The following is a 10,598-nucleotide window of genomic DNA, read 5'->3' as shown; positions in this document are numbered from 1 at the left end:
ATGAGAGGAGCCACAAGGATTTGATCAACACTGTTATCAACAACCTCCACTAACATACTATGACCAAGAGCCCTTCCAAGAGGCATACCAAGATGACAGCTATGGTGAGCACTCTTTTGATTATCAACAACCACCACCATACGCCTATGAACCCCCTCCTCAGCATAGCTTTGAACCACCACACTCACAAGCCCCTTTCCACCATTCACCTCCATATGACCCTGACCTTTATCCACCTTATGAACCATACTTAGAACCACCCCCATTCCAGCACAATTACTCCCAAGAACCACCACCTCAATATATATCATCTCCTTTTCCTTATCAAAATGAACCAACTTCCTACCATGAACCCTTTCTCCCAACTAATGAACCCTCCTATTCACCCTAACCTCCATTAGATACCAACACTCTTAGAGTTATGCACCAAAGGCAAACATCCATGGAGAAAGCACTTACCGATCTAAACTCTGCTATACAAGCTCTCGTCGCCTAAATTGGACCACTGAATACCCTCAACAATCAACCCTCAAGCTCTAGTGCACTTCCTTTTCAACCACATAATGATCTTTCTATCCCATCACTACCCTCCATAGAAGAGCACCCACATCCATCAATCTAAGAGCAACATGATCCCAATGATGCTATTGACCTAGAACAAGAGAGAAGGAATCGTCTTCGTGAATCTATGCTTCATAAGAAGCTAGAGGAGGCCCTAAAGGTGAAGGTAGGAGAGACCTTTGCAGATGAAGGAATAGTTGAAGGGATTTGTCATAGAAAGGAAATCATCAAGGAGGAGTACGATTTTATGCCAAAACAACTGGACGAAGCCGCAATAGTTAAAGAGGAAGTGGTTGAGAACTTCAGAGATACGGAACCTCCATGGAAGGGTCAAGTCATGGAGCCTCCCTCCAAGACGGTTGCATTTGATGTTGAGGAGGGTGTACAACCTCCAAGGCATGTCATGGTTGAAGACTTGGAAGAGGTTAATCAAGAGATGGAGATTAAAGAAGAAGAAGCACAACCTTCCATGCCCTTGCTGAGCAATGAAGAAGAAATTGAAGTAGAAGAAAGTTACCAAGAGGAAGAGGTTGATATTGAAGAAGCTTGCAAAGAGATGGAAGAATTCAAAGAAGAGTACAAGGGAGTGGAGCTTACAAGACCATTGGAAGTACCTCTCCCAAAGCCATTACCGTCCAATACAACATTCAAGTGGGTAAAATTCTTATCCTTAACCTTTACTTTCCCACTTGAATATGGGCTACTAGAGACGGATGGTCAACTTAGAGCTCTTTGTGGCATTAAGAGTAAGAGGAAGATGGTTAGTGGTTGGAGTTGTCAAGCAAGGTTCAACATGATTGTGTGCTCAAAGTTTAAATGCAAAGGTTGGTGTAGAGCTCAATTGAATGGGTCTAGGATGTTGTTTGGCCACTTCAGTGAGAATTCAGACTGCTTGCCACCCGGATGGAACAATATTGCTCAACAAGAAGACGGGTGCAAAAGCAAGATTTGGGACCCTGGAATTCAGTCTAGCAATCAATACTCTTGGGGACTTGTCACTTGCTTTAACTTTCTTGAAGGCTTTCTGCGCCTAGTTTGGGATCCCGAAGGCTATTGGAAGTACAAACATTGGTGGAGATTCCTGGACGAGTTCAAGCACAAGCGACCATAACAAGGAGCTCACAAAATGTCCAACTTAAGGAGTTTAACTAAAAGTGGTAGGTGGGAGACAACTGATAAACCCCATTTTTAGGGTTTATCTTGTGTTGAATTTAGAGCATTTTGATAACCTTTACCCACATTTATTCAATGAAATAGCATGGTTTTATAACTTCTCCCTTAATTGTGCTTAAGAATGAAAATATGCTTTTTAGGTCTTAAAATAACAGCTAAATTTAATTCACCTTGATTCTTTTAGATGCCTTGATGTGTTTTCTAAGTGATTTCAGATTTAGGAGGCAAAGATTGGATTGAGGGAATGAAGAAAAAGCATGTAGAAATGGAGAACTCATGAAAGAATGAAGGAATCGCAAAAGCTATCAAGCCGACCTCTTTGCACTTATTCGATCATAACTTGAGTTAAAGAGATCCAAATGATGCGGTTCCAGTTGTGTTGGAAAGCTAACATCTGGGGCTTCGAAATAATATAAGATTTGCTATAGTTGCATCGCGCATAAGGGTGCGTACGCGCAATGTATACATACACGCCGATGGTTGCACATGATTCACTTAATGCAACTCATGGCCAGCGATTTTAGAAGCCTTGTGAGCCCAATCCAAGTCATTTCTGATGCTATTTAAGCCAAGGATTAAAGGGGGAATGAACCAACTTAGACGCTTAGACACATTAGTTTAGTTTAGCTTAGTTTTGGAGGGAAAGTTAGTTTCTAGAGAGAGAAGCTCTCACTTCTCTCTAGAATTAGGATTAGGTTAGATCTATATTAGGCTCTCTTAGATCTAGGTTTAATTCATGCTTTGATTTACTTTTCCTTTTGTAATCTTCTTCTCCAACATCTCTTCTCTCTAGTTTAGCATTTAATTCTTGTAATTCACTACTTTTATGTTGATGCACTTTTGTTTCTTCTATTTTCCTTTTATGCAATTTGAGGTAATTCATGTAGATCTTGTTCATTTGATTTGTTGTTGTTTAATTCCTTGCAATTGAGTAATGTAGATTACTTTCCTTGCAATTTTACTATGCTTTTCTTTTGTTCCTTCCAACTGTTTGTAAAAATGCTTGGTAGGATTTTAGAGTAGAATTTATGCACTTGGCTTGGAAAGGTAACTTAGGAACTCTTGAGTTACTAATGTCCAAGTGATTGATAATTGGGAACCATTGACTCTAGTTCTCATTAATTCAATTAGTGGAGAGCTAGGATTTATGGACTAGGATTGATATAGCTCATTTAACTTTCCTTTACTACTAGTTAAAGGATAACTTAATGAGATTGATCCTTGCCAATTCTCATGTTGTGGTTAGTGGTTAGGATAGAGATCCTTGACCACCAACCCTTGCCAATACCTTTGTTAGTTGTTAGTTTATTTTCCTTGTCATTCACATTTCTTATCTCTCATCCCAAAACCCCAAAACATAACTCATAACCAATAACAATACACTTTATTGCAATTCCTAGGAAGAACGACCCGAGGTTTAAATACTTCGGTTTATAGATTTTAGGGGTTTGTACTAGTGAGAAACAAATTTTTGTATGAAAGGATTATTGATTGGTTTAGAAACTATACTTTACAACGAGAATTCATTAGTGAAATTCTAGACCACACAAAAATCCAATCATCAACAACCCACCATGGTATGATCGTTCTTTTCTCTCTTCTTAGTTTTATTTTAGTGACTCTTCTCATTAGTGTTGCATATAGTCCGTATTCTGCATTCTGTATATATAAAAAAAAGGAAAGGCAAACGATGCGCGAGCGTCGCTGACGCGTTTGTGTCATCTGTGCATGCGTGAAAAAGGGGGATTTAACAGAGAGTTACGCAGGAACGTGGCTGTAGGCGTGCTTTAAGCACAAACACACCCACGCGTACGCGTCCCTGACGCGTCCGCGTCACTTGCAAAAATAGCCATCCACGCGTGCGCGTCACCCATCCGTATGCGTGACCCTGCAAAATCGACGTAAATGGGTGTTTAGACAGAAAGTTGTGGTGGCCTGGTGCTGAAATGGTGCTAGAAGCACAAGCCGAATCACGCGTACGCGTCCCTGACGCGTTCGCGTCAGTTGTCTCAACCAGACCATCCACGCGTATGCGTCCCTCACGCATACGCGTCGAGTGAATTTTTAAGCAATAGTGCATATGAGACAGAGTTGCGCGTGCGCGAGGCTGCTCTCGTGCCAATAGCACAAATCATGTCCCGCGTATGTGTGCTTCATGCATACACGTCACTTAAAAATTACGCAAGCCACACAAACACGTGACGCACACGCCCGCGTCGCAAGCGACGCACAGCTAATCCACCTCAGCGCCAGATATTTATCTTTTATCCCCCAATCCTAATTCTTTCTTCTTTTTTCTTTCTTCTTTCTTCTTTCTTCTCTCTTCTTTCTTCTCCCCCCTCTCATCCTTATTCCCTTTCTTTTCTTCTATTCATTACTTTGCATACTAGCATTCATGAAATTTTAACTTCATTGTTTCTTCTCCCTCTCCTTTCTACACTTGTTGTTTTCACATTGGTGTTAAAATTTTCTTACTCAATTGTTGCATATCTTTTGCATTATTTTGGGTGTAGCTTAACTTGTTTGCTATTTAGTTGACATGCCTTTTGGTGCAAGAAATTGCAATCACACTTGCAATTCTGCACAAATAACCAGCAAGTGCACTGGGTCGTTGATGAGCAGATAATTTATACACTTTTTTGCATTGTTTTTATATAGTTTTTGGTATGAATTAGTTAGTTTTTAGTATATTTTTATTAGTTTTTAAGCAAAATTTACATTTCTAGAATTTACTATGAGTTTGTATGTTTTTTTGTGATTTCAGATATTTTTTGGCTGAAATTGAGGGACCTGAGCGAAAATCTTAGAGGCTGAAGAAGGACTGCTGATGCTGTTGGATTCTGACCTCCCTGCACTAAAAATGAAATTTTTGGAGCTACAGGAGTCCGAATGGAGCTCTCTCAACTGCGTTAGAAAGCAGACATCCAGGGCTTTCCAGCAATATATAATAGTCCAGACTTTACCCGAATTTAGATGACGTAAACTGGCGTTTAACGCCAGCCTTCTGCCCTATTCTGGCGTTAAACGCCAAAAACAAGTTGCAAAGCAGAGTCAAACGCCAGAAACAAGTTACAAACTGGTGTTCAACTCCAAGGAAGACCTCTACACGTGAAAGCTTCAATGCTCAACCCAAGCACACACCAAGTGGGCCCGGAAGTGGATTTCTGCGTCATTTACTTTTTTCTGAACCCTAGTGACTAGTCTAGTATAAATAGGACTTTTTACTATTGTATTCGGAGTCTTTTGACTGGGTCTTTTTCCCTATTTTCGAATTCACATGCTATTTGGGGAGGCTGGCCATTCGGCCATGCCTAGACCTTGTTCTTATGTATTTTCAACGGTGGAGTTTCTACACACCATAGATTAAGGTGTGGAGCTCTGCTGTTCCTCGAGTATTAATGCAAAGTACTACTATTTTCTATTCAATTCATGCTTATTCTTATTCTAAGATATTCATTCACACACAAGAACATGACGAATGTGATGATTATGTGACATTCATCACCATTCTCACTCATGAACGTGTGATTGACAACCACTTTCGTTCTACATGAAAACAAGCTTGAATGTGTATCTCTTGGATTCCTGGTCCAGGCATTTGATTGCCTCTCCTAACAATAGAGCCTTTAATTCCTTGCGATCAGAGTCTTCGTAGTATAAGCTAGAATCCATTGGCAGCATTCTTGAGATCCGGAAAGTCTAAACCTTGTCTGTGGTATTCCGAGTAGGATCTGGGATGGAATGACTATGACGAGCTTCAAACTCATGACCATAGGGCGTGGTGACAGACGCAAAAGGATAGTAAATCCTATTCCTACATGATCAAGAACCGACAGCTGATTAGCCATGTGGGAAATCATAGAGGACCTTTTTCACTGAGAGGATGGGAAGTAGCCATTGACAACGGTGACGCCCTATATACAGCTTGCCATAGAAAGGAGCATGAAGGATTGGAAGGAGGTAGTAGGAAAGCAGAGATTCAAAAGGAATGAAGCATCTCCATACACTTATCTGAAATTCCCACTAATGAATTACATAAGTATCTCTATCTTTATTTTACGTGTTATTTATATTTTAATTATCAAAACTCTATAACCATTTTAATCCGCCTGACTGAGATTTACAAGGTGACCATAGCTTGCTTCAAGCTGACAATCTCCGTGGGATCGACCCTTACTCACGTAAGGTTTATTACTTGGACGATCCAATACACTTGCTGGTTAGTTGTGCGAAGTTGTGACAAAGAGTGATATTACAATTGTGCGTACAAGTTGTTGGCACCATTGTGTATCACAATTTCGTGCACCAAATTTTTGGCACCGTTGCTGGGGATTGTTCGAGTTTGGACAACAGATGGTTCATCTTGTTGCTCAGATTAGGTAATTTTCTTCTTATTTTATTTTCAAAAAGTTTTCAAAATTCTTTCAAAATTTTTCTTTTTTTTTTCGTTTTTCCAAAAAGTAATTTCCAAAAAAAATCCAACAAAATTAATAAAATAAAAAAACCAAAAATATTTTGTGTTTCTTGTTTGAGTCTTGAGTCAAATTTTAAGTTTGGTGTCAATTGCATATTTTTAATTTTCTAAAATATTTTTTCGAAAATTCATGCATGTGTTCTTCATGATCTTCAAGTTGTTCTTGGTAAGTCTTCTTGCTTGATCTTCATATTTTCTTGTTTTGTGCATATGCATTTTTGCATTCATAGTGTCTAAACATGAGAAATTTCTAAGTTTGGTGTCTTCCATGTTTTTCTTTTCTTGAAAATTTTTCAAAAATAAATCTTGATATTCATCTTGATCTTCAAAGTGTTCTTGGTGTTCATCTTGACATTCATAGAGTTCTTGCATGCAACATTGGTTTTGATAAAAAATTTACATGTTTTGGGTCATATTTGTGTTTTTCTCTCTCATCATTAAAAATTCAAAAATAAAAAATATCTTTCCCTTATTTCTCTCATGAATTTTCGAAATCTTTGGGTCGACTTAGTCAAAAAATTTTAAATAAGTTGTTTCTTGTTAGTCAAGTCAAGATTTCAATTTTACAAAAAAATCTTATCTTTTCAAATCTTTTTCAAAAATCAAATCTTTTTCATTTTTTTATTATTTTTTAAAATTTTAAAAGTTGATTTCAAAATATTTTTCTTAATTTTATTTTCTTAATTTTCGAAAACTTTACAAACAATTAATGTGATTGATTGAAAGGTTCAATCTTTAAATTCTAGAATCATATCTTTTAGATTCTTGTTAGTCAAGTAATCAATTTTAATTTGAAAAATCAAATCTTTCTAAATTTCTTTTTCAAATCTTTTTGAAAATAAATTTCAATCATATCTTTTTAATCATATCTTTTCAATCATATCTTTTCCAACATATCTTTTTCAATCATATCTTTTTCAAAATCAATTTCAAAATCTTTTCTAACTTCTTATCTTTTCAAAATTGATTTTCAAATCTTTTTCAATTAACTAATTGACTTTTTGTTTATTTTACTATTTCTTATCTTTTTCAAAACCACCTAACCACTTTTTTCTCTCTAATTTTTGAAATTTACCTTCATCTTTTTCAAAATTCTTTTTAATTAACTAATTGTTTTAAATTTTAATTTGATTCTTTTCTATAAATTCGAATTTTAACTTTAAATTAAAATAAAAACAAAAATAATTTGGTTTTCTCTTTAATTATTTTCAAAAACTCCTATCTCTCATCTCATTCTATTTATTTATTTAATCACTAACACTCTCCTCTTCTTATTATGATTCGAACCCTCTCTTCCTTTCTGTGTTCAAATTTTTCTCTTCTCCTTCTTCTATTCTTTTCTTCTTCTACTCAAATAAAGGAATCTCTATACTGTGACATAGAGGATTCCTCTTCTTTTCTGTTCTCTTCTTTTTCATATAAGCAGGAGCAAGGACAAGGACATTCTTGTTGAAGCAGATCCTGAACCTGAAAGGACTCTGAAGAAGAAGCTAAGAGAAGCTAAAACACAACACTCTAAAGAGGACTTTACTAAAATTTTCAAAAAAGAAGTAGAGATGGCCGAACCCAATAACAATGGTGGAGGTGCAAGGAAGATGTTTGGTGGCTTTACTGCACCAAATTCCAACTTCTATGGAAGAAGCATCTCAATCCCTGCCATTGGAGCAAACAATTTTGAGCTAAAGCCTCAATTAATTTCTCTGATGAAACAGAATTGTAAAGTTTTATGGACTTCCATCAAAAGATCATTTTCAGTTCTTAACTGAATTTTTGCAGATCTGTGATACTGTTAAGACCAATGGAGTTGATTCTGAGGTCTACAGGCTTATGCTTTTCCTTTTTGCTGTAAGAGACAGAGCTAGAATATGGTTGGACTCTCAACCTAAAGATAGCCTGAACTCTTGGGATAAGCTGGTCATGACTTTCTTAGCCAAGTTCTTTCCTCCTCAAAAGCTGGGTAAGCTTAGAGTGGATGTTTAAACCTTCAGACAAAAAGAAGGTGAATCCCTCTATGAAGCTTGGGAGAGATATAAGCAACTGACTAAAAAGTGTTCTTCTGACATGCTTTCAGAATAGACCATCCTGGATATATTCTATGATGGTCTGTTTGAATTGTCTAAGATGTCATTGGACCATTCTGCAGGTAGATCTATTCACCTGAAGAAAACGCCTGCAGAAGCTCAGGAACTCATTGACATGGTTGCAAATAACCAGTTCATGTACACTTCTGAAAAGAATTCTGTGAATAATGGAATGCCTCCGAGGAAGAAAGTTCTTGAAATTGATGCTCTGAATGCCATATTGGCTCAGAACAAAATATTGACTCATCAGGTCAATATGATTTCTCAGAGTTTGAATGGATTGCAAAATACATCCAACAGTACTAAAGAAGCATCTTCTGAAGAAGAAGCTTATGATCCTGAGAACCCTGCTATGGCAGAGGTGAATTACATGGGTGAAGCCTATGAAAATACCTATAATCCCTCATGGAAAAATCATCCAAATTTCTCATGGAAGGATAAAAAAAAGCCTCAACAAGGCTTTAATAATGGTGGAAGAAACAGGTTTAGCAATAGCAAGCCTTTTCCATCATCTTCTCAGCAATAGACAGAGAATTCTAAGCAGAGTCCCTCTAGCTTAGCAAATATAGTCTCTGATCTATCTAAGGCCACTCTAAGTTTCATGAATGAAACAAGGTCCTCCATTAGAAATTTAGAGGCACAAGTGGGCCAGCTGAGTAAAACAGTCACTGAAACTCCTCCTAGTACTCTCCGAAGCAATACAAAAGAGAACCCCAAAAGAGAGTGCAAGGCCATAACCTTACTTAGTGTGGCCGAATGCACAGAGGAGGAGGAGGACGTGAATCCCAGTGAGGAAGACCTCATGGGACGTCCTCTGGAGAAAAAAGAGTTCCCAATTGAGGAACCTAAGGAATCTGAGGCTCATCTAGAGACCATAGAGATTCCATTGAACCTCCTTTTATCATTCATGAGCTCTGATGACTATTCATCTTCTGAAGAAGATGAAGACATTGTTCAAGGGCAAGTTGCCCAGTATTAGGAGCAATCATGAAGCTGAATGCCAAGCTATTTGGTAATAAGACTTGGGAGGATGAGCCTCCATTGCTCATTAATGAACTGAATACATGGGTTCAGCACACTTTACCTCAAAAGAAACAGGATCCTGGTAAATTCCTAATTCCATGTACCATAGGCACCATGACCTTTGAGAAGGCTCTGTGTGACCTGGGGTCATGCATAAATTTAATGCCACTCTCTATAATGGAGAAACTGGGAATCTTTGAGGTACAGACTGCCAAATTCTCATTAGAGATGGCATACAACTATATGAAAAAGGCTTATGGACAGGTAGAGGACGTGCTAGTAAAGGTCAAAGGCCTTTACATCCCTGCTGATTTCATAATCCTAGACACTGGGAAGGATGAGGATGATTCTATTATCCTTGAAAGACCCTTCCTAGCCACAGCAAAGGCTGTGATTGACGTGGACAGAGGAGAGTTGGTCCTTCAATTGAATGAGGACTACCTTGTATTTAAAACTCAAGGATCTCCCTCTACAACCATGGAGAGGAAGCATGAAAAGCTTCTCTCAATACAGAGTCAAACAAAGCCCCCACAGCCAAACTCTAAGTTTGGTGTTGGAAGGCCACAACCAAACTCTAAGTTTGGTGTTGAACCCCCACATTCAAACTCTAAGTTTAGTGCTGGGAAGTCCCAACAATGCTCTGAATATCTATGAGGCTCCATGAGAGCCCACTGTCAAGCTATTGACATTAAAGAAGCGCTTATTGGGAGGCAACCCAATTTTTATTTTTCTATGTTATTTCATGTTATTTTTTTAGGTTGATGATCATGTGGAGTCACAAAAATAATTGCAAAAATTAAAGAAAAATTAAAAACAGCATTAAAAATAGCACACCCTGGAGGAAACACTTAAACGCCAGTAAGGGTAGCAGAATGGGCGTTTAACGCCCAGTCTGGCACCATTCTGGGCGTTAAACGCCAGAAACAAGTACCAGACTGGCGTTAAATGCCAAAAAAGGCTACAATCTGGCGTTAAACGCCATAAATAAGTAGCAATCAGGCGTTAAACGCCAGGATTGCACAGTAAGGGCGTTTTGCACGCCTAAAAAGAGCAGGGATGAAATCCTTGACCCCTCAGGATCTGTGGACCCCACAGGATCCCCACCTACCCCACCTTTCTCTCTCTCTCACTCACCAATCAAATCATATCCTCTTCCCCATCACCTCTTCGCCAATCACCTCCATATCTCTTTCCCAAAAACCCCACCTACCTCACTTTCAAATTCAAATACTTCTCCCTCCTTCTCCTCTAGTTTACTTCTTCTTCCCCTTCTTTCTTTCTTCTTT

The 10,598-nt window shown here is 38.2% G+C and overlaps 1 non-coding gene across 1 annotated transcript; it reads right to left on the bottom strand.

Annotated features, from left to right (window-relative positions):
• Positions 1 to 8,167: 8,167 nt before the first annotated feature.
• LOC127746901 (small nucleolar RNA R71) lies at positions 8,168 to 8,275 on the bottom strand. Its single transcript, XR_008008713.1, has one exon. It is a non-coding gene; the product is annotated as a small nucleolar RNA R71 (small nucleolar RNA).
• Positions 8,276 to 10,598: the final 2,323 nt, after the last annotated feature.

The sequence above is a fragment of the Arachis duranensis genome, chromosome 4, assembly GCF_000817695.3.
Source record: "Arachis duranensis cultivar V14167 chromosome 4, aradu.V14167.gnm2.J7QH, whole genome shotgun sequence".
Taxonomy (NCBI): domain Eukaryota; kingdom Viridiplantae; phylum Streptophyta; class Magnoliopsida; order Fabales; family Fabaceae; genus Arachis; species Arachis duranensis.
The sequence above is the reverse complement of the archived record's forward strand: the minus strand, read 5'-3'. Positions and strand labels throughout refer to the sequence as shown.